This window comes from Rattus norvegicus, chromosome 2 (genome assembly GCF_036323735.1).
Source record: "Rattus norvegicus strain BN/NHsdMcwi chromosome 2, GRCr8, whole genome shotgun sequence".
NCBI classification, from domain to species: domain Eukaryota; kingdom Metazoa; phylum Chordata; class Mammalia; order Rodentia; family Muridae; genus Rattus; species Rattus norvegicus.
In genome coordinates, this window is record NC_086020.1 from 216,539,928 (window position 1) to 216,563,861 (window position 23,934).

A 23,934-nucleotide genomic window follows, 5' to 3' on the forward strand; every position below is an offset into this window, starting at 1 on the left:
CTGGCAAAAGATAAATCCAAGTTATGCTTTCGTTAACTTTCTGTATCCTGACTGGTAATGACATTTTCCATTGTAAGCAGAATTCTCTAATTGACTCTCATAAAATGAATTAGAATTTGTTCGTTGCTAACATTCTTGTTCTGTGGCTGACAAAAGAGTTGCTGAGTAGGGAGATAGAAATCCACAAGGTGCCTCTACCGCCATGTATGAGTGATACAGTAATTAAGTTTAAACAATCACGGTGCATACAAAATCTATAGGTGTTCTTACTTCTCAAGTAGCGGTCTTGGTAGTTTCACACACAAGGAAAGTGAGCTGATTAAACATTTCACTCTGCTTTCTTAAACCTAAAACAAGCAAATATATGTAAAATAACAGCATGATTTTCCATCTTCAAATTTAATGGTAACCGCTTATTATATGTTCATAAATAGTTATTCATTGCTCTTAAATGGCAGATGAGAACCAATTTTATAAACACATCTTCTTCCTCCACTTGCACCTTCTGTAATTTCCTTTTTCTTTTTTTTTTTCCTTTTTTTTTCCGGAGCTGGGGACCGAACCCAGGGCCTTGAGGTTGCTAGGCAAGCGCTCTACCACTGAGCTAAATCCCCAACCCACCTTCTGTAATTTCAAGGCTATTTTCTGATGTAGTGAATATTCTCTCACTATGCTATCTAGTCTTAAAGGTGCCAATTCACCTAGAGACCACAATGGAGACTTTATCCATTAGGTCAACTCTGGTCTTTAAGATTTTACCACTCACAGCCCTGGTGTTATTCTCATTCACACCACGTGCATGAGTTACCACCAGGCAAAAGTGCATGTTTTCGTCAAGTCCCCCACAATCATGTTTACTACTGAGCATTAGATTAGCTAATAACCTGGCTCTGCTTATTAGTAAGAAACTCCCAAAGTGACTGCTTCATAATATGGTTGAAAGGAAGGATATGAGAGAGAGGACGACAAGACACATCTAGAGGAATCCAGAGCAAAAAGAAAACTAAGTTCATCAAACAAGGCCAGCAGGCTGGACATGGCCAGGCTGGGTGAGAGAGGAGGACCTAACCTGAGGCAGAGAATAGAGAATACAAAGTGAAAGAGAGGGGTTAAAAGCATGGTGAGGAGCTGGGTGGGAGGGGAGGCCCAGAATACTGATGCAGGGGCTTTGAAATGTGTCCTTGTGATACTAAGGGAACCTGGAGGTCAGCATGCACTTTGATATGCAACCACAGGTTTATGTCATCGGAGAGCCATATGTCCCTTCTGCCAGAGGAAAAGAAAATGACTGCTTTTGGCAGATGGGAACCATTCATAAGAATTCTAAAACATTCTGGCTTTTATCCTCCTATAGCCCAGTCTGAGCTCATTTCTGGGTATTTGGATTACCTTTAGGAGTTTGGGGAATTGCAGTTGCCTTTGGTCCTGACAGATATTGTCAAATTTTGGAAAGAAAATGAAAGGTTTTAGAAACTGAAATGTGTAATGATTTATGATTTTACTATTTTCTGAACCTGAATAGAGTAGATGGTGAAAAAAATTAAAACCATCACTGCCATGCCCCTCTGGTACTTTGGAACACCAGAGCAAAGTTAGTGCTAGAAATAGTTTGCTGGAGGATGGGGGAAGAGGGAAAAGTGTGGCTAGACCTTTTAGATTTTGTGGCTGATGTGACTTCTGTAAAATAAAGGGAGTAGGTAAGAAGACAGATAGAAAAAGTGAGAAACCATCTCCCAAATATTTGGAGGTGGGCCCTCATGTACATGTCACCACAGAAGGGTCTCTTGCATAGGAGAATAACAGGAAGTCCATACCTGGGACTTCCAGCTTGATCTTACATTTTCCATTCTCTAGAACCATGAAAAAGCAATTCCAGCCAGGTAAATCACCCAGTTAGAGATAGTTAGACTAAGACAAAAACTGACTGCTTCTTCTTTGTCTTCTATAGGCATTGAGTTTGGATTGTACTGCATTCCATTGCTGCATCACTAAGACCTAAGATAATCGCCACACGGTGCCGATGAGCGGCCACCTACCCTGCTTATGCCTTTAGAATATCTGTCCTTGATACTCTCATTTTTCTGAAAGGACCAATAAATGCATTTAATTTGCCCTTCTAATAATGGATACGTAAAAGAACACCCAGCTAAGCCTTCTAACAAAGTGCTTCCCAAATGTAAGTGACTTACAAGGATCTTACTCTTGGTGCTGCTGCTAGTAGAGACGGAGTTCCATTTCCTGTTCTAGGGTGTCTAGCCTGTGCCTCATGGTTCTGTCTCTTTCACAGTATCCCATTCTATTAGGCTGCATCAGATGTTGTATTTCCCACCTTCCCTTCTCTGAGGTATTCATTTGCTCTCTAATGTGCACAATACTTAACATAACAAGTTGACCTTAGAGCTGTTTCTTTCTCTAATCTTTATTTACAACTCTTTTTTTTTTTTTTTGGTTCTTTTTTTTCAGAGCTGGGGACCGAACCCAGGGCCTTGCCTTCCTAGGCAAGCGCTCTACCACTGAGCTAAATCCCCAACCCCTATTTACAACTCTTTAATTGATAATATAGAACTGATTTTAACCTTCCATTCTATAACATTTGTGATGGGCTCTGTATGTGTCCTGCTCAGTTCCACAGAAGTTACATTAGTGAACTGCTTTGAACTTTAGCTTGCACATGGGCTTTGGCTGCGAAGAGTACATTTATAAGCTTGACAAAGGAAAGTGAGGTGAAGATGTCAGTGCCACTTTGGGGTTGTTGCCGTGTCCCCTCTTTCCAGCCGACTATCCCCTAAGGCAAAGTCATTTCCTTCCCACTCCAGTAAATACACCCTCCTCGTGACCTCAGCCCTGTGGATGATGAAAACACATGGCTCTAGATCTTTGGCCAGTATCCTATCCTTTGTGGGTTTGCTATTCCCTGCTCTCATTTTTATATCACCCATTTATTGCATGTTCCTTTGGTTATAGTCATTTCTGTGTGACTTTTTTTTCTATGAGGATTTTAAGCAATAAAATGTTCAATTTTCACCCAAGGTCATCTAGTTTCTACCCAATTTCTGTAATAAAATTCTTGTTCCCAAGTGACTTATAATTTCTCTTCCTAATTAGACTTTTTCAAATCTTATATTGACATTAACATAGCTTGATCTCATGATACTTTAGAAACTTGGTGTTTTCACAGATTCAAGTACACATAATCTTATTTTAGGCAGCTTCTCTTTCCCTTTCTTTGACTCTTTCTTCTGTTGTTGTATTTTAGTGCCACCCCTCAAGTGTTGTGTCTTACTCTTGTTCTATGATGTTTTAGCTAGAAAAGTTGGATTTCAAGAATTATATGTAGACCAAACTAGTCCTAATCTATATTTGTTCACAGTTCTGTCCTTAAAGCACACATTTGAAAACTAAATTGGTTGGTATATCCCATAGTATTAGACGTTCATGCAGTTCAAAATGTGCCTACCAACCCTAAGCCCACCTTTAAGATTTTCATCCATTTTATTGCTATTAATCCTTGAATAAAAGAGATCCACTCTAACATTCATGTTGAGAATCATGACCATCTTATATGATCTTCATCAACTCATTTCAGTTGCTACGCTGAAATGACGGGAAGATTTCATATCTTCTAGGTGGCCAAAAACTACCATGGTATGTTAAAGAAGTTAGCTTGTGTCTTAAAAGTCACAGGTAAGAGCATGTGAGAATTCCAACAGATGAATAGGGTCTCTCACTTCTGACAATCACTGAAAAACTATATTCAAGCAAGGGAAAAAAGCACCTCACCTAAACAGCAGGCAAAAGCTGAGACTCTCATGTGATCAGAATCAATGTGAATCATGGAAGATTTCTCCTGTTCCACTCTAATCAATTTTATTCTGATTAAATCCTAGCCCTATCTGCAGAACAAAGGTCACACATGGTATTTGGAAACTGGGCCACAGACCCACGACTGAAGGCCCAGGCCCTAGGGGAGAACTACTTTTCTGCTTTTGTTTGCTGAACACATATATTGTCAGACTTCTTCCTAAATGTCTTTACATGTTTTACGATGTTTTTCTTTATATCATAGACTAGTATTGCCCCTGATCAGATTCTTTGACACAATCAAGGACTTATGCTTAGACTTATAACTGGTAAAACTGCTGAAATTTAATGACTATTAAATGCTCAGCTCTAAACGAAGAATCCATCGCACCCCTTGGATGTCTCAAGGAACAGTATAGAAGGGGTGTTAGAAAGAGTGCAAGAACAAAGTGATAGGAGGAAGAGCCAAGAACATTACTATCTGGACATAATACAAAACATGAGTCTCATGGACTCCTCACCTAACAGCAGCTACAGTGGACTCCACAGAAACTGTATAAAACTGAGCCCATTAGCATTCAATTGTGGGTGGAGAAAAAATTCCAAGTGTCTGGCTCCTCTGATAAAAGCTATTTGCAGTTGATAGTTGCTGACAGAGAAGGAATTGTGCCCTTCAGTTTCTATCCACTGCTTAGTTACTTATGCTCAGTGGGGCAGCTCCATGACTATGTTCAGAAACGTAGGTAGCCTTGTTAAGCTCCATGAGTTTAGTCTGGTGGGGGTTAGAAGAGAACAAGAGAGAGCGTTGGGAATGTGGTGCACACATATAAAATTATTGATTAATGTGTTGCATACTATAGAATGATAGAGGGATACACTTGTGGAAATTTTTTTAAAAGTGAATTTATGAAAGCATTGACAGAGAATCAGTTGGCCAGTTAGCCTCCATTTTCTTGCGCCCTTTTCTTCTCTGAAGTCAGTAGTTGCACAGCGCCTAATTCTCAGGCACTAAAGTGCCCCTATAATGGCAGATTTCTGTCCCTGAAAGGAAGAGCAGAAACCTTACCTAAATAAAGAACTCACTAGGACTTTAACACAATTAATATCCATCCACTGGTTTGTTACATATGCCCAGGGGCAACTCCATTCTCATGCTCAGTAAATGTAGCCCTGTAAAGGCCAGGATACTGTGTAATTCTTTTCATTGCACACCTTCAGGATTCCTGGTACTTTACTCAACTGTGTTCTGTAATTAGAGCAATTCCTCCAGCTACCCCTACTTCCCTTGCCTCTCTCACATCTCTATCCTTCACTCAGTCCTCTTGATTCCCCAAGGATTTCACTCCTATTTCCATGTTATCGACTTGTAAATTATTTCATCTGCCTACATTACATCAGGTGCTTCATGGGAGAGAAAATATGTACTATTTGTCTTTTTGACACTAGCTTAATTTTCTTAACGGGATTATCTCGAGTTGCATTCATTTTCCTGGGAAGACATAACTTCATTCTTTTCAGCAGAAAGAATAAATCCATTTTGTGTATAAAGAACATTTTTATCCGTTTCTCTCATGCTGGCTGATTGTATTTGTGAAGCGTGCTGCAAATGGCATCAATATATGAATATCCCCATGATATGCTGACTTGAAGTGCTTCAGATTTCCTTGTGTAATTATATTTTGTATTTTTCTGATGGTTATTGAGGTGGAACGCTTTTTCATATATTTACTGGTGATTTGTGTTTCATCTGCTAAAAAAATGTGTTCATTCCTTTAACCCATTTACTAAGACATATATATATATATACATTTACATGTTATATATATTTAAATGTTATATATATATTACATTTATATATTTGACTAAGTGATGAGTGTATATATATACATACACACATATATACATTTCTTATGTTTCAGCTTTTGAGTTCTTCATAAATTCTAGACATTAGTAGTCTTTGTACTGTACAAATATCAATTTTTTTATTTTTTAAATTGTGCTTATTTTATTTTTGAATTATATTGTATATGTGTCCTTCCATCCATGCATTCACTTGTACATGTGGATGCAGTTGTCCACGAAGTCCAGAAACTGTGTCAGATTTCATTTATCTGGAGTTTCAGGTCGCTGTGAGCCATGCAACTTGTGTCTAGAAACCAAACTTGAGTCTTCTGAAAGAGCACTATACAATCTTAACCCCTGCTCCGTCTTTTCTGCCTCATTTTCTCCTGTCTCTTCACCACATTCTCTTTGCAGTGAACCAGTATTTTACACACACAAGTTACATTTGTCTAGCAGTGACTTCATTTCCTGACCTGCTGGAGTCATACTCACAATGTTCTTGCCTCTATCTATTGCTGAAATGCTTGTCCTATCTTTACCCAGGCGTTTTCTGGGTTTCAAGTCTTGCAGTCTTAGACACATGTGTAGTAATTGAAATATAGGAATCAGTTTCAGTCTTCTCTGTGTGGACAGAACCGAAAAGGCTGTTTTTGGTTCTGCATAACTATATGCATTATTTGACATCTTTTTCACAGATTTGGCGCCATAGTTACATGGGCTTATATCTAAGTCCTCTATTTAGTTCTCCAGCTTCATGTGTCTGTCTTATATGATGCTGACTTTGCTACTATAGCTCCATATTATAATTTTTATATGAATAGAGTAATATCATAAATATTTTTTATCTACCCAGAACTGCTCTAATTATTCAGGGGTCTGTGACTTCTATATAAAACTTAGGATGATTTTTCTTTTTGAGTGACATTAGAATTTAAATGAGGATTTTATTAAACCCATAGAATGCTTTTGGAAATGTAGCCATTTTCTCATCACTGATTCTTTCAGTGTATGAGTATGTGTTGTCTTTTCAACTTCCAGAGTCTAATTTCTTTCTTTCGTGTTATAATGATTTCATGTAGAGGTCTTTTACTTCTTCAGTTTAGTTTATTTCAGACTACATCTTTATGATTCTGAATAAAAATTGCATAATGTTTTCTTTCTCAATGTTTTTCCCGTTGACATGTGGAAAGAAAATATTATGAAGCGATCAAGACTGTAAACAAGAGGCCATCATGACTATTGAACAGACTCATAAGACCCTTTGGAAGTTTCTTATAATGGAGTCATTATTGCCATAGTGTGTGTGTGTGTGTGTGTGTGTGTGTGTGTGTGCATGTGTGTGCATGTGTGTGCGTGTGTGTGCGTGTGCGTGTGCATGTGCAGGTGTGTGTGTGTGCGTGTGTGTGTGCATGTGTGTGCGTGTGTGTTTGCGTGTGTGTGTGTGCATGTGTGTGCATGTGTGTGTGTGCATGTCATGGTGTATGTGGTGTGTGTGCGTGTGTGCGTGCGTGTGTGTGTGTGTGTGCATGTCATGTTGTATATGGTATGTGTGTGTGTGCGTGTGTGTGTGTGTGTGCATGTCATGGTGTATGTGGTGTGTGTGTGTGTGTGTATTTAAAGGGATAGTGGAAAACACAGAAGGAACTAAGTTGTGGTTAGGCACACATATATCTCAACTGCATTAATGTATAATTTCCTTAATTTTCTGCTCTGCCTTCTAATGACAATAGTATTTTTCAGGCTCCCATTCCATATCCTAAGTGACAGTGTATTTCATTCTTCACTTATTTTCCTGGCTGTATTTGGGATTCTTTGTATTTCGTCTTCTTCATAATTATGAACAGAATCTATTAAAATACAAGGATATCCGTCCTACATAAATTCCCATACAAAATCATTTATCAGACCTTCTTCTGTAAGAACATATTCCTTTCAGTTCCTTCCACAATGCTCTGCCTGACTATACTGCCTGTGCTTTAATAGATATATAACATGTAAACCTGATGCAAAGCAAAAGGATAATATTAATTGTGAGTGAATCTCCTACCTGGATTTCAAAGTTGCTGGCCCTAAAGAATAAAAGAACAGAGACACAATGATTATAGGTATTATAGGGTCCTTCTTAAAATTACAGTTTACATAACAATCAACTTTATCTACATGTATATATATATATAATATTTTCTTGGAAATACATGATTATGTGTAAAAATATATTTATTTACATGTCCATGGGTATATAGAATCAAAGTTTGTTATACATCTTGGCTTTTGTGAATAGTATGAGAGTAAATATGACATCAAGTATAGGTGTGGTATATTGACTTAGCATCTTTCCAGTATATACTCAGAAGTGCTATGATAGTGATATTTTTAAATTTCAAAAACTCCATACTGATTTCCACCATGGCTGTACCAGTTTGTATTCTCTCTAGCGTTGTAAGGCTCTTCTTTCATCATTTTTTACCCTTTCATGTGGGATGTGGGATGGTCCTGAGTACTAACGAGTAAACTCGGGGTTTCATATTTGTAAACAAAAGTTCTACCAGAAATCCATATCCTCAGACCCTCTTTTGTTGTTAGTTTCTTTCTTCTTATACTTAAGACAGAGTCACATTAATCGCTCTGTAGCCCTTACTGAAATGGAACTCACTGACAGACCTAGGTGGCCTTGAACTGGTAGGAAAATGCCCCCATTTCCTTTGGGATTAAACAATGACTAGCTTAAACATCACATTTTATAATAGCCTATGTGACTAAGAAAAACAGAGTTTCAAAGCAATTTTAATTTATCTTTTACTGATCACTAAGAATATAGGACACAAGGAAAAATATGTATAAGGCAATTGCATTTTTTTTTCTGAGAACAGATTATCCAAAGCATGAACCAACTTGTTAATATAAGGATTTGGGTTTGCTGTTTAACTTTTTAAATTCTTTATACATTTTGGATACAAATCCCTGTTGGATATTAGCTGTATAAATGTTCTGTATCATATGTTCTCATTTTGATGCTTGCTTCTTTTGCTATGCAGAAGCCTTTTGACGTCATGTGATTTGTTGATTCTTGTGATTTTTCTGTCTTTCTTTTGTAGTAGATCTTGCTTTGTGCTCACATTGTTAATATTTTACTCATGCTCTCCTCCAACAATTTCCAGTTGTCTTACATTATGATCTTTGATCCATTATTTACTTGTTCTTTGTGTGGTATGAGCAATGTGTATTTAATTTCATTCTTCTACATATGGATACCTTTATCTCTCAGCATAGTTTATACTTCAAATATATTACAAACATACTGTTTCGACATTTTGTTATAGATTAGTTGTCTATAGATGTATGAGTTTAATTCTGAGTCTTTTATTCTGTATCAGGGGTCTTTACAAAATTTTTGTGGGCAGTGCTATGCTGTTTTATTACAATGGCACTAAAGTTTGAGAAGCATTTTATAATTCTATCATTACTAATTCTGTTTGCATGGCTTTGACTGTATTTTGTCTTTAGTGCTTCCATATGAAGTTTAGAATATTTCTCTGTTTCTTAGGTGAATAAAATAGGGGGCTGGGGAGATGGCTCAGTGGTTAAGGCACTGACTGCTCTTCCAGAAGTTTCGAGTTCAATTCCCAACAATTACATGGTGGCTCACAGCCATCTGTAATGGGATCTGATTCCCTCTTCTGGTGTATCTGAAGACACTGACAGTGTACTCATATAAATAAAGTAAATAAATAATTCTTTTAAAAAAAGAAAAAGTAAACAGAAAAATAAAATAAGTTTCATAAACAGTGTTTTGATTCTATGAATGGATTTCAGTTAATAGAGCCATTCTTTCTAATATTAGCTATGCCAATCTATCAGCATGGAAGGTTATTCTACCCTCTAGAGTCTTCTTAAACTATTTTATTGAATATATCTACATTTTTACTCTAGACTTTTCTTTCACCTCCTTGGGTAAGATTATTTACTGCTTCTTTTTTCTTTCTAGTTTTTAAAGCCTTTTGTGAATAGGGTTTTTTGTTTTGTTTTGTTTTGTTTCTTTGTTTCTTTGTTGCTAGGCAGCTTGTTATTGGTTTGTTGCAAAATACCGACTTTCCCCAAATTCATTTGGTATACTGTTTCCTTACAAAAAGTGTTAATCAGACATAAGGATTTTCTAATGCAGTCTTTATGTTTTTTAAATGGTCATATCTGAAAATACAGTTAGGTAACTTGACTATTTCTCAATTATATCTAAAATCTCCATTTTATTTCTTCTTATAGTTAACTCTGGTTAAAACTTCGGCCTAAAATGAAGAGAATAGAGAGGTTTGCATCCTTCTCTGATTAAAGAGCATGATTTCAGTTTCCCCTCATTTAGTCTAGTGCAGAGTACAGGCTTGTCCTCTGTACCCTTTATCCTGTTGAGGTCCCCTTTTCCTATGGCTATTTCCATACCTTTCATCATGAAGGAATGTTGATATTTACCAAAGGCTTTCTTGCATTCGTTGAGACAATCATGTAAGTTTTCTACAGAAATTTACTCAGGTAGATTTATAGGCAAGTAATTGAAAATCAGGCAACAAAAGGACCAAAAGAAAAAAAGGGGGTGGCTTTATTTTTTTTCTATAAATAAAGAGTATTTAAAAATAACTAGCATTTAGTACCAAAAATACAAAATCTTAAAATATGATTTGTAAGTGTATATTCCAATGCCAATGGCAAATTAAGTATTAGTCTACTGGCCTACATGACATTATAGCAGAAAGGAATAAACCTTACAGATTTTGAAAGGATTTATTCAATTCTTATAAATAAAGTCATACTGTATAAATACAGAGCTTGGATAAATATGTATACTGTTTTTTTGACAAGAGTTAGTAGGTTTAAAATTAATAAACTGAAATACAGCAATCAAGTTAAATTGTATCTCTCTGTTCTCCATGCTAGACTACATTTCTGCAATAATTAATAAATATTTATCACTGAATAGTAAACTCTAGAAATACACTATGCACTATTTATGTAGCAACAAGCTCATAAGAGTTTTATGTTTAAAGTTTAATGTGCCTTTGATTGTGATTATTATGAAAAACAACAGACAGAAAAAAAATGTACCAAAAAGTTTAGATTCTGCTTTTATGTTAAATTCTATAAGGAACTCTCAATAAAATCTTTATAATTTACTGCATTTTTCTTCCTTTTCTTTTGTCTTTTTTCTTAACTTATTTACTTTACATCCTGCTCACTGCCTCTTTCCTGGTCACCCACTAACACGATCCTTTCCTCTCCCTGCTCCTCTTCTGAGCAAGTGCGCAGCCCCCCTGCATATAACCCCACCCCCAACCCCTGAGGACATCAAATTTATTCTGGCCCAGGAGCACGCTCTGCCACTGAGGGCAGACAAGGCAGCCTACCCAGACGAACATATCACACAGATAGACCACAGCTTTTGGGATAGCCACCACCCAGGTTGTAAGGGACCCACATGAAGACTAAGCTGAACCTCTGCTACATATTTGCAGGGAAGAGTAGGTTCAGCTCCTGAATGCTCTTTGGTTGGTGGTTAAGTCCCTAAGAGCACCAAGATCCAGGGTATTTTTCTCTGTTAATCTTCCTATGGAGTTCCTATCCCCTTTGGTATCCACAATCCTTTCCCCTGGTCTTCCTTTATAGTCCCCATGCTCCATCCACTGTTTGCCTGTGGGAGTCTACAAGTGTCTGAGCCAGCTGCTAGGTGGACCCTCTAAAAGGACAGCCATACTAGACTCCTTTCCGCAAACATAGCAGAGTATCATTAATGGTGTCAAAGATTGGTGCTTGCCCAAGGGATGGGTCTCAAGTTGGGCTAATTATTGATTGACATTTCCCTCAGTCTCTGCTCCATCCCCTGTCCCTACAATATTTGTAGATAGGATAACTTTTGGGTTAAAAGTTTTGTGGGTAAATTGGTGTCCCTATCACTCCACTGGGCCTCCTGCCTGGCTATAGGAGGTAGCCTCTTCAGGTTCCATATCCCCTGTGGCGTATCAGCTAAGGTCATCCCCATTGATTCTTAGGCAACTCTCTTGTGCTATGTCTTTCTGACTTCCTAGAGATGCCCTTCCACCAACCCCTATCCATCTGATCATTTCTTCTGTCCCTCCCCACACCTAATCCTGACCCCCATATACATTCCTCTTCCCCTCGCTGCTCCTACTCAGTTCCCTCCCTCCATCTGCCGCTTATGACTGTTTTATTCCCCCTTCTGAGTGAGATTCAAACATCTTTGCTCGCGCCTTCCTTCATGTTTAGGTTCTTTGGGTCTATGGAGTGAACATGGGTATTCTGGATGTTATGGTAATTTCACTTATAAGTGAGTACATGCCATGCATGTCCTTTGGAGACAGAGTTACTTCAATCAGGATGATATATTCATTTGAAGGCAAACTTCATGATGCCTTTCTTTTTAATAGTTGAATGGAATTCCATTATGCAGAAGTAACACATTTTCATTATTGTTCTTCAGTTAAGGGACATTGAGGTTGTTTCCAGTTTCTGGCTATTATAAATAAAGCTGTTATGAACATAGTGGAGCAAGTGTCTTTGTGGGATGGTGGAGCATCTTTTCAGTATATGGCCAGGAGTTGCATAGTTGGGTCATGAGGTAGAACTATTCCCAGTTTTCCAAGAAACCACCAAATTGATTTCCAAACTAGTTGTACAAGTTTGCACTCCCACCAGCAATGTCCTTGCGCTCCACATCCTCGTCAGTATATGCTATCTCTTGAGATTTTGGTCTTAGTCATAATGAACAGTGCAAAAAGGAACCTCACATTAGTTTTGATTTCCATTTTCCTATGACTAAGGACTTTGAATATTTCTTTAAACGCTTCTTGTCCACTTGAGATTCCTCTGTTGAGAATTCTGTTTAGTTCCATACCCCATGTTTTAATTGGGTTAATTATTTAAGTTGTTCATATCTAACTTGTTGAGTTCTTTCTAAATTTTGGATCTTAGCCCTCTATCAGATGGAGTGTTGGTTAAGATCATTTTCCAATCTGTAGCCCTGCATTTTGTCATATTGCCATTTCCTTTGCCTTACAGAAATTTTTCAGTTTCATGAGGTCACATTTACCAATTCTTTATCTTAGACCCTGAGCCATTAATGCTCCATTCAGGATACTGTCTCCTGTACCAATGTACTCAAGACTAGTTCCCACTTTCTCTTCTATGAGACTTAGTGTATCCAGTTTTATCTTGAGGTCCTTGATCTGCTTGTACTTGAGATTTTGTAGGTTGATAAATATGGTCCTATTTGCATTCTTCTACATGTAGACATCCTGTTAGACTAGCACCATTTTTAGATGTTTTTATTTTTCCATTGTATGGTTTTGGCTTCTTTGTCAAATATCAAGTGTCCATAGGTATATGAATTTATATTTGGGTTTTAAGTTTGATTTCATTGATCAATGTTTCTGTTTCTGTATCAATACCACACAGTTTTTATCACTATTGGTCCACAGTTTAGTTTGAGGTTGGGGTGGTTATCCCTTCCAAAGTTCTTTTATTTTTCAGGAATGTTTTGCTATCCCGAGGCTTTTATTGTTTTTCCATACGAAGTTGAGAATTGCTTTTTCAGGCTCTATAAAACTTGCCTTGAAATTTTTAATGGGGACTGCATTGAGTCTGTAGATTGTGTTTGGTAACATGGCCCTTCTCACTATGTTAATCCTATCTATCGATGAACATGGGAGATCTTTCCATCTTATGATATTTTCTTCAATTTCTTTCTTCAGGGATTTGAAATTCTTGCCACACAGATCTTTCCCTTGATTGGTTAGAGTTACATCAAGGTATTTTACATTATTCCTAGCTATTGTAAAGGGTGTGTTTTTTTCCCCTAACTTTTTCCTTGGACTATTTATCATTTGCATAAAGGAGGGCTACTGATTTCTTTGAGTTAGTTTTGCATCCATATACTTTACTGAAGATGTTTATCAGCTGTAGGAGACTCTGGTAAAAATTTTGAGTCACTTATGTAAACTGTCATATCATCTGCAAATAGCGATACTTTGACTTCCTTTTTTCTGATTTGTACCCCCTTGATCTCCTTTAGTTGCCTTATTGTTCTCGCTAGAACTTCAAGTATAGAATAGAATAGGTAGAGAGAGAGTGGGTAGCTTTCTCTTGCCCCAGATTTTAGTGGAAATTCTCTATGTTTCTCTCCATTTAGCTTGAGGTTGGCTACTGGCTTTCTGTATATTGCTTTGATTATGTAAGCATAAAGGTATGAATCTTGTATCCCTGATCTCTCTAATAATTTTAACATGAAAAGGTATTGGATATTGTCGAAGACTTTACAGCATTTAATGAGATACTCATCTTTCTGTTTGTTTATATTTTAGATTATCTTGGTGACTTTTAGCATATTGAACCATTCCAGTATCCCTGGGGTGCATGATGCCTATATGATCATGGTGGATGATATTTATAACATGTTTCTGAATTCAATTTGCAATTTTTTATTTAGTGTTTTTGCATCAATATACATAAGAGAAATCAGTCCTAAATTCTCTTTCTTTGTTAAGTCTTTGTGTGGTTTAGATATCAGGGTGACTGGAGCTTCATAGAATGAGTTCAGCAGTGTTGCTGTTTCTATTTTGTGGAATAGTTTGAGGAGTATTGGTATTAGGTCTTCTTTGAAAGTATGGTGGAATTCTGCACTAAAACCATCTGGGCCTTAGCTTTATTTGATTCAGAACTTTTATTGAATGCTTCTATTTCCTTAGGGTTTAGAGGACTGTTTATATAGTTTAACTGATCTAGCTTTGTTGTATTTACTTGAAAATCATCCATTCCGCTAAAAATTTTCCAATTTTGTGGAGTATACACTTTTTAAGTGAAACCTAATGATACTTTGTATTTCCTCAGTGTCTGTTTTTATGCCTCTCATTTAATTTTTTAAAAATTTTTATTAGATATATTTCTTTACTTACATTTCAAATGTTATTCCCCTTCCCGGTTTCCTGTCCATAAGACTCCCATCCCCTCCCCCTCCCCCATACGGGTATTCCCCCTTACTGCCCCCCCCATATTCCAATTTTGTTTATTTGAATAATGTCTCTTTGTCTTCTGGTTAAGTTGGATAAGGGTTATTTATCTTAATGATTTTCTCAAAGAACCAGCTCTTGGTTTCGATTATTCTTTATACTGTTTTCTTTGTTTCCAACTGATCAATTTCACCTCTGATTTTGACTATTTCCAAATTTCTACTCTTTGATGTGCTTGATTCTTTTTTTTTTCTTTCCTTCTAGAGCTTTCAACTGCAATTTTGAATTGCTCATGTGAGAACTTTCTAATTTCTTTATGTAGGTACTTATTCCTATGAACTTTCCTCTTGGCAACCCTTTCATTGTGTCCCATAAATTTAGGTATTTTGTGCCTTCATTTTTATTCGATTCTAGAGAGTCTTTAATTTTTTTCTTTATTTCTTCTCTGACCTACAGATCATCAAGTACAGAGTTATTTAATTTCCCCCAGTACGTAGGCTTTCTGGTGAAATTCAGCTTCAATCCTTGGTGGTCTGATAAGAAATAAGGTATTATTTCAATTTTCTTGTGTCTGTTCAGGTTTGCTTTGTGACTCACAATATGATTGGTTTTGGAGAATGATTCATAAGACGCTGAGAACAAGGTATATTCTTTTGCGTTTGGGTGAAATATTCAACAACAGATGTCTGTTAGGTCCATTTGATTAAGAATGTTAATTTTGTTATTTGTCTGTCTGGTTTTTGTTTGGATGACCTGACCATTGGTAAGCATGAGATGTTGAAGTCTCCTACTCTCAATATGTGGCGTTTGGTGTGGTGGTTAAGCTTTAGCAATGTTTCTTTTACAAGCGTTGGTGCCCCTGTGTTCGATGTATAGATATTCAGAATTGAGAGATCATCTTGATAGATTAGTCCTTGGTGTGTATAAACTGTTCTTCCCTGTCTCTTTTGATTAATTTTGGTTGACAGTTTATTTTATTACATATCAGAATGGCTACTCCAGCTTGCTTCTTGGGTCCATTTGCTTGGAAAATTTTTCCCAGCTCTTTACTCTGAGGTAATGTCTATCTTTATGGCTAAGGTGTATTTCTTGTATGCAGCAGAATGATGAACCTTGTTTTCCTATCAATTCTGTTAGTCTGTGTCTTTTTATTAGGATATTGAGTCTGTTGATGTTAAAAGATATTAATGACCGGTGATTGTCGATTCCTGTTATTTTGATTTTGGTTGTGTTACTGTGTGTTTGTGTGTACTTCCCTTGTTTCGCTGTTATGGGATTAATTATTTCTTCTGTTTTCTTGAATGAATGGCAGGAATAGCAGGCTGCTCAGGGCAACTTGGTGTGCCCCAGAGGATTGAGTGAGTAGAGAATGTGGGTGGGGAAAGGAAAGCTAACCTGTATGGTTCAAGATCCTCAGGTCTGATGAAGGTGGGCAGAGAGGAGGGAGGAGGGAACATCCTGGATAGCAGGCTGCTCAGGGCAGCTTGCCCCCAAAGGACTCCATACTGAATTTTTCTTATATAAAAAGAAAAATATATATTCTCAGAAAATAATACAGACTTTTCTCAGCAAAGTCAGAAGTCATCATTAACAGGATTGAATTGATGGAAAACAAGATCAATTTTCAAGACAACATCTTACTCATTAGTATCTTAGTATCACAGTTGCTAAATCCTGTTAAAGTTATGGGCAAGCAGGAGGTTCAGCGATGCTAGAGGCTGAGTGATGTTAAAGCTATCTTCGTGCTAGGATGCACTATTCTGATAATTATTACTACATCCAAGAAAATATTCTAGGATCCCTAAAAATATAGTGTGAACTGAAGCTGAAATCTGCTTATTTTTATGTCCTGAAGTTTTCATAATTTCTGTGACATGCTTCATGTGAAGCACATGCTGAGTTCTAATTACAACACACAATCCACTGCCAGGGCGTTATTATAGGAGCAGAGCAGAATGTATATCTTTCTTCCCTCTTCAGAATCTAATCCATTTATACACCAGATCATCCAGGTGGCAATATTAGAGCATATCACTTCATTTCTTCATATCTTGGAATATTATCAATGAAGGAGGGAGAAGAGCCATCTGTCACCTTCTTTAGAATTAGTAAGTTATTTTCTTTGTTAGCACATTTATTGTTATATTATATATAATATGTATTATATTATTCTATTGTCATAATCATTTCAAGTTCTATCTGACCAAGCAGGGGTTATGGATAAGGAACTGGTAGATTACTATACCACCTACTGAAGTTCTTGCACGTAGAAAAGCCTATCAGTCACCACTAATTCTCTGCGATTTCCCTAAAAGGGCTATATTGTTGAAGTTGTCCAGTCTTAGGTGGTATCTGAATGGTACTCTGACATTTAAACATCTATACATTCTTTTTTTTTATTGTCAGCTAAGATAGATTTTCTCACAAAGCTGTAGATTCAGGATGAGGAAAAGCAGTGAAACAGGGGATCAGGTATATTGGGAGAACTTCTTCATGTAACTCACATATATCTTCAGAGACTATGTGGGCTCAGTTTCATACCTTCCACATATTTGATGATGTAGTCCTATTATAACTTAAAAAATACATAGATTTATGTATTAAAAAACATTTGTCAGAGTGTTCTTTCCACTTAAAGCAATACTGATCTGATAAATCAGTATTGATGAATCTGATCAATGAATGGCAAACCAACTTGTCTAAAAGCTTGAGACTAGTGGGGAGAATTCCTGTTATTCTGCTTGACTCTTAATGCAGATATATTTCTGTCTGTGCATCCACTCATAGGTATAGATGCTTGTATGAAATATGATGCAGTAATCCTCAGGTCAACACTTGCCCAAGATTCAAATTATAAGCGTGCTTCCATGTTTAAAATTTTGTACATGAGTTCTGAGGATCTGACTCAAGTCCTCATACTTAGTGAATACTGGGGTCACTTTCAGCATCAAAACTTGCATTTTTTATTTCATTCAACAATATGAGAGTGGCATGTATAATTAAGAAATACATAATATAATAACATATTTATCCCTCATCTTAGAAAAATGTCTCTGTTTGCTTCAAACCATTGAACCCTTAACTTTTTCAGTGCTATAGAAGGCTCATAAAGTTTTGATGCATTAGAAATTACAGTCTAACATGCAATTTTTTCATGCATAATTCCTTTTATTCTTTAAACACAATCAACATAATATCATAAATATAATGGTCCAAAGTGATATCTTATAGAAAGGTTAATGGGATCCTTATAAAATAAATTAGGTCATGAGGTAGGAAAGTTGATATATCAGTGTGATAGGAGGATATGGGTTTATTGTCTTTCCTTTTAAAAGCATGATAGATATTATAAGTTCTTTTAACAAGGATGGGGTAAAAGGTATTTGTCAGACCAGTACCTGCATATACAGTACTTGGGGATGCATTATTAAACCACAAAACGATAGCTGTAATATCTACCAAATATAGCAATGCAGTGCTGTTCTACCTGGTCCATCTATGTGCCTCATGGTACAAATGGAAAAATTGAATTTGAATGCATGAATATCGCCATTTCTGAGAGAAAAGTTGACAATGTTATATCAGCAGGGTTCTCTAGAGCAATAAAACTGATAGAACAAATTGTGTATATAAAAAATACATATATTAATATATAACAGATACACACATATTAAAAGGGGTGTCATGAGAGTAGCATAGATTCTGTGATCCTAGTAGTCCAATAATTGCCCAATAATGGGCAAGAATATGACAGTTGTTCAGTTCATGAGACTATATATCAAAACTGGTTTGACCTGTATTGTAGTAACTAGGAAGAATGTTATTATGTTCCCCCTCTACCATCCTCCCATAGCCCTGTTTGTATGAGGATGCTCCCCCTCCCACCAACCCACTCCCACCTCACCACCATGGCATTCTCGTACACTGAGGTATCCAGCCATCACGGGACCAAGGTAGTCTCTTCCTATTGATGTTCTAATACTCGTGAAGAAATACCCCTGCAGCAGGATAGATGAAATCCCAGCAAGAGTGAGGACAAGCAGGCAAAAAACAAAGGCTAATTTCTTCCCTATCATTTTATGGGCTAAAACCAGAAACTGTGGCTTAGTGGTAGGGTTGATCTTTCACCTCAAATAATTTAACAGCTTGGGTTTTAGCGAATTCAGATGCAGTCAAGTTGCGATGGTCAGATTACTTACTTATAACAAGTATTAGAAACTTTTGATAAGGTAGTAGGGTACTTTAAAGAGAGGCTTTGATCTCTTCACTGAAGACATTTGGGTCATTCAAGTGGCTCAAGTTATGAAAATTAACCATAGAAATTTATTTCTTCTCCTTTTTATTTTTCAGATTAGATTTATTTACATGCTCTGAAACTGTACTCTTGATAGAAAAACAAGTATGAATTCAGCATAAACTCCATGTTAGTTCACGTCTTGCAACAAGATTATTGCTCAGAGCCATAAATAGCTCCTGCTTAATGCTTTCACTATGTCCCCTATTGTGACATTTGGAGCTGAGTGTCCCAGCTTGACTCCTCATCCTGGGAATAAATTTAATTCCATGGATTTTTTTTGTTTTGTTTTTTCAATGTAGTTACAGAAGTTACATACAATAAAGTCAAGGTTACATAAAAGAGCAATCAGAACTCTTCAAACATTCCAGAACTGTACTCACAACATCACTTCAAGAGTATTGATGAAAAACAACCCTGACCCTTTCAAATGTGGACGAGTAGACATAAAATGAGTCTTTACACACCCATGTATCCAAATTTCTCTAAATTTTTGAATCCCTTCCTCTGCACTCAGTTATGACAAATGTACAACTGGCTAAGTTTGGGCCACCTCTCTGTTTATGTTTGATGCATGAAGCAATTGATGCTTGAATCCTCTTCCTAATTTAATGAGCTACAGTGAGTGTTAGACTAAAATTCTAAAATTCTCTTCTCGGTGTATAAATTCAACATCTTCCAAGTTCAAATGTCATCATCACATTCCTACAGCCTTTGTACCCATTTTATATGCATTCTTTAATCCTTTTGGAATACAGAATACCTCCTCCAGAGTCATTGTTAAACATAAATGTAGTTCTATTTTCAGAAGCATGAATGATGGAAAGATTAGATACAGAGGAGAGAGAGTAATGTCTTGCATTCAAAGCAAATGCTGTGAGAGGAGAGAGAGAGAGAGAGAGAGAGAGAGAGAGAGAGAGAGAGAGAATTCAAATTCAGTATCCTCAGACATAGAAAGAGTGGACAGTTCTGCGGAATGTGGAAAAGAAGAGGAAAAGAAGCGGAAAGACTCTTGCACAAGAAGAAGAAGAAGAAGAAGGAGAAGGAGAAGGAGAAGGAGAAGGAGAAGGAGAAGGAGAAGGAGAAGGAGAAGGAGAAGGAGAAGGAGAAGGAGAAGGAGAAGGAGAAGGAGAAGGAGAAGGAGAAGAAGGAGAATCAACGACTAAATACCATTCCATCTTCAGAACACTCCTATACATTGTCATATTGTAATTTGAACTTTCAAGATCACTTTCCTTCCCAATCAATACTCTCACTTTAGCAGTAGTCACCCTCTGAGATAGGTAATTAAACTTACATTGCAATTTAGATTGTTTCAAGATATAATTACTACTTTTATCCTTAGCACTCCAGCAATTAAGTGTTATCATCGTTTCTTTCAAGGGCATATATTATAATGTTCAGGTCATTAATGTGGCTATGATACATATGGAACAAATTTAAATGCTTGAGTTCATTTTATTCTTTCCTAGATTATCAAGGGATATATACCACTAAGCAACCCATTCATACTTTTATATGTGTTTTGTCCCTAAAATACAAAGATATGTTTCTCACAATCATTCAGCATCCTAGACTTCCCTTTTCCATGAGCAGTAAACCATTGTGTTTACTATTTGTAGAACCTACAATGAGATATGAATACTATGTGTACAAGTAAAGATATAGTCCTTCACACTTTAAAATCAATCAAACAAGAGAATCAATGTCAGGAACTTTGGTATCAAGTGAGAAAATGCATTCTCAAAATGTGTTTCTCTGGAACCACTTTAAGTATCAAGATCTGATTTTGTTGGGAATCATCAGCTGTGATGGAGGCAGAGACTCATTAAAGAGAACTTGATAAGGTAACAGCAGAAGCTGAAAAGTCCCCACTGGAAAGCTGGAAATAGCATAGGACTTATCCTTGGTGTTACAGTTTAAAAGGTGTCTGACTTAGAACACAGGAAGTGTGGATTTTTTCCAGATGGAGATTGAGGCTAGGTGAGCTGCTCCAGCAGCTGGGCTTGGGTTTCCCATCACTCAGCCTCTGTTTTTTTCAGGACAGTTGAAGAATTGATAGAAGAAGTCTACTGACAGTAGGAAGCACCACCATTTATGCAGGAAGCCGATTACATTGAAAATCTCATCTAGAAATATCCCCAGATAATAATGTTTGGCCAAGTATCAGGGTGCCCGATGGTCCCTCGAGTTGGTACATAGATCACCCTACATCAAATATTATAGGCAACAGAGGGATGCTGGGGGCAGAGGAGGTGCTCTTCCTCAGGATTAACACACCAAATTGTTGTTTATTGCCGAAAGGTCAGACCTGAAAATATACATACAAGTTACATTTTCTGGATTGAACAAGTTATACATAGCAATATATATACACAAGGTGGGGGTTGTCAGCAGCCATCAAGGTGGCCTTTCTGAAAGTGGTCCACTGTGTTTGTATGGTCTGTGATGGGCGAGCTCAATGGCAAGGTCCCAAAGAGACTTCATATCAGGATTGCCTCTTGCAGCTGTTATGCCTTTCCTGTCATTATTAAAGTAATATAATAATTCCTGGGCCTTAGCCCACCTTATTGATCAGGTTTCCTGTGGATTAACATAAAGATGAGCTTTTAAGAATTAATGCTGTTTAGGGGAATTCATGATTTTATAGAATTCCTGACTTGATTCAAATCATTTTAGGTGGAAAGGTTTTAGAAATAGTGTTAGTTGCTTTGCTAGAAAGATGTAATACAATTAGAATCAAGAATAGAATGTGCCCGCTCTTCATAATAGTAAGTAAAGGCTGCATAATAAGAAAATGATCTTTCATAATTGCACTGAAAAAAGAAATAGACTTGGGACAAATTTGTGTTCAAGGAAAAACTTTAGGTCCAAAGAAAAAGTCACAGGTATGCACTATGGTAAAGCAAGGCCATGTAAGAACTGTTGCTTTGAACTTTTACTGAACATATAGAATGAAACACTGCTTTGGATTTAATATCAGCATCATTCTGTAATTCCCATTTCTGTAACATTTTATCTCGTAGGTAGTTTTCTAAAGAACTTTCGTCTGAGAAGCTATAAAAAAGCCAGAGAAACAAAATTGTTGGTTGGATGGTTTGGCTTGGGGAGCTCTGCCCCATCTATATGTACATACATATATCCAAATGTATATAACTGTTTGTCTATATGTATGTGTGGAGGTATATGTATATATAAAGCATGTATGAACACTTGTCAAGTGTATGAGACAAGTGGTTAGGGCTAACAAAAAATGTGAGTTAATGTATAAATAAGAATGTGAATAAAGGAACCATGGAGACTGGACCAGAGAAGAAAAAGAAGGTGGCCGCTGCACCAGAAACCCTTAAGAAAAAGCGAAGGAATTTCGCAGAGTTGAAGGTGAAGTGCCTGAGGAAGAAGTTTGCCCTGAAGTCACTGCGAAAGGCAAGGCGGAAGCTCGTCTATGAGAAGGTAAAGCACTATCACAAGGAGTACAAACAGATGTACCGGACTGAGATTCAGATGGCTAGGAAGGCAAGGAATGCTGGCATAGAAACTTCTATGTTATGCGCCCACAGAACCAAAACTGACCTTTGTCATCAGAATCCGAGGAGTCAATGGAGTAAGCCCAAAGGTGCTCAAGGTGTTGCAACTGCTTCGTCTTCGGCAGATCTTCAATGGCACCTTTGTTAAGCTCAACAAAGCTTCAGTTTACGTGCTGAGGATTGTGGAACCGTACATTGCATGGGGGTATCCCAACTTAAAGTCAGTAAATGAGCTCATCCACAAGTGAGGCTATGGCAAAATCTATACAAAGTGGATTGCCTTGACAGATAATTCCTTGACTGCTCGATTTCTTGGTAAATTTGGCATTATCTGCATGGAGGATCTAATTCATGAGATCTATATAGTTGGAAAAACGCTTCAAGGAAGCAAATAACTTCCTATGGTCCTTCAAACTATCTTCCCCACGAGGTGGAATGACGAAAAAGACAACTCACTTTGTACAAGGTGGAGACGCTGGCAACAAGGAAAACCAGATAAAGAGGTTTATTAGACGGATGAACTAAAGTATTGCCCGTGGTATTTTTATAATCTGGTTAGTTAATAAACAGGCACTGCTTGGCAAGTTGAAACAAAAAAGAAGAATGTGAATAAAAATGTAAATCATATGTATGAATGGATATGTGTCTGTGCATATTTGCCTGTATAAAGCATTTTGATTTTATTTCTTTCCTGCCTTTCTGGTTCAGAAAGGTTTAACCAGCCTAGCCAGGGAGGCTTCTGGTAGCCTGGATAGAGAAGGGAGTGATTCCAAGAAATCCTTTACCTAATCACCAGCTGTTAATAACAAGTGTCAACAGATCCATAGGTCTGCAGTTTCCAGCCTCAGAGTAATATAAAGTCAGGATAGGAATGAGTTATTATAAAAAGCAACCCTCTCCTTTGCAAGATCAAGTCTTGCCCTCTCTGACAGTCTTCCTGATTGGCTGCTTCAGAGAAAACACAGCCCAGGGTTGGCCCCAGCATATATGTATACATGCAATAAGAATTAGTGAGAAAAGAGGCCTCGAAAACATGCATACAAATAACATTGTATGGACTGAACAAGCTATATTTAGTAATATAGAGAGATGTATACTATATGTATATACTCAAAATTATGTACATATATGCATGCAATAAAAATTAGTGAAAAAATAATCTTGAGAGTGAGGGTGTGTATGGGAGAGCTTGGAGGCATGAAAAGGGAAGGAGAAATGTAATTATAATCTCAAACATGGAAAAATAATCACAATGACATGATTTGAGGAATCACTTAAAATCACTGACTCAGTAAAGCATGATGACAGATCAAAGTAATGGGATGTCCTTAAGACTGACAAGTAAAGTACCAAGGCAGAGTTAATTATGCGACATTGACAGTATACTTAAGGAGATGGTGTGTTTTTCACATCCTCCTAAAGAACGAGTTCAAGGTAATGGATCTCAAAGGTAAGACACCTA

The 23,934-nt window shown here is 37.1% G+C and overlaps 1 protein-coding gene and 1 pseudogene across 2 annotated transcripts in view; both read left to right on the top strand.

The window, feature by feature from the left end:
* The window catches only part of Ndst4 (N-deacetylase and N-sulfotransferase 4), a 332,494-nt gene that overhangs the window by 78,386 nt on the left and 230,174 nt on the right, over positions 1–23,934 (top strand).
* On the top strand, positions 22,129–23,676 carry Rpl7-ps17 (ribosomal protein L7, pseudogene 17; annotated as a pseudogene).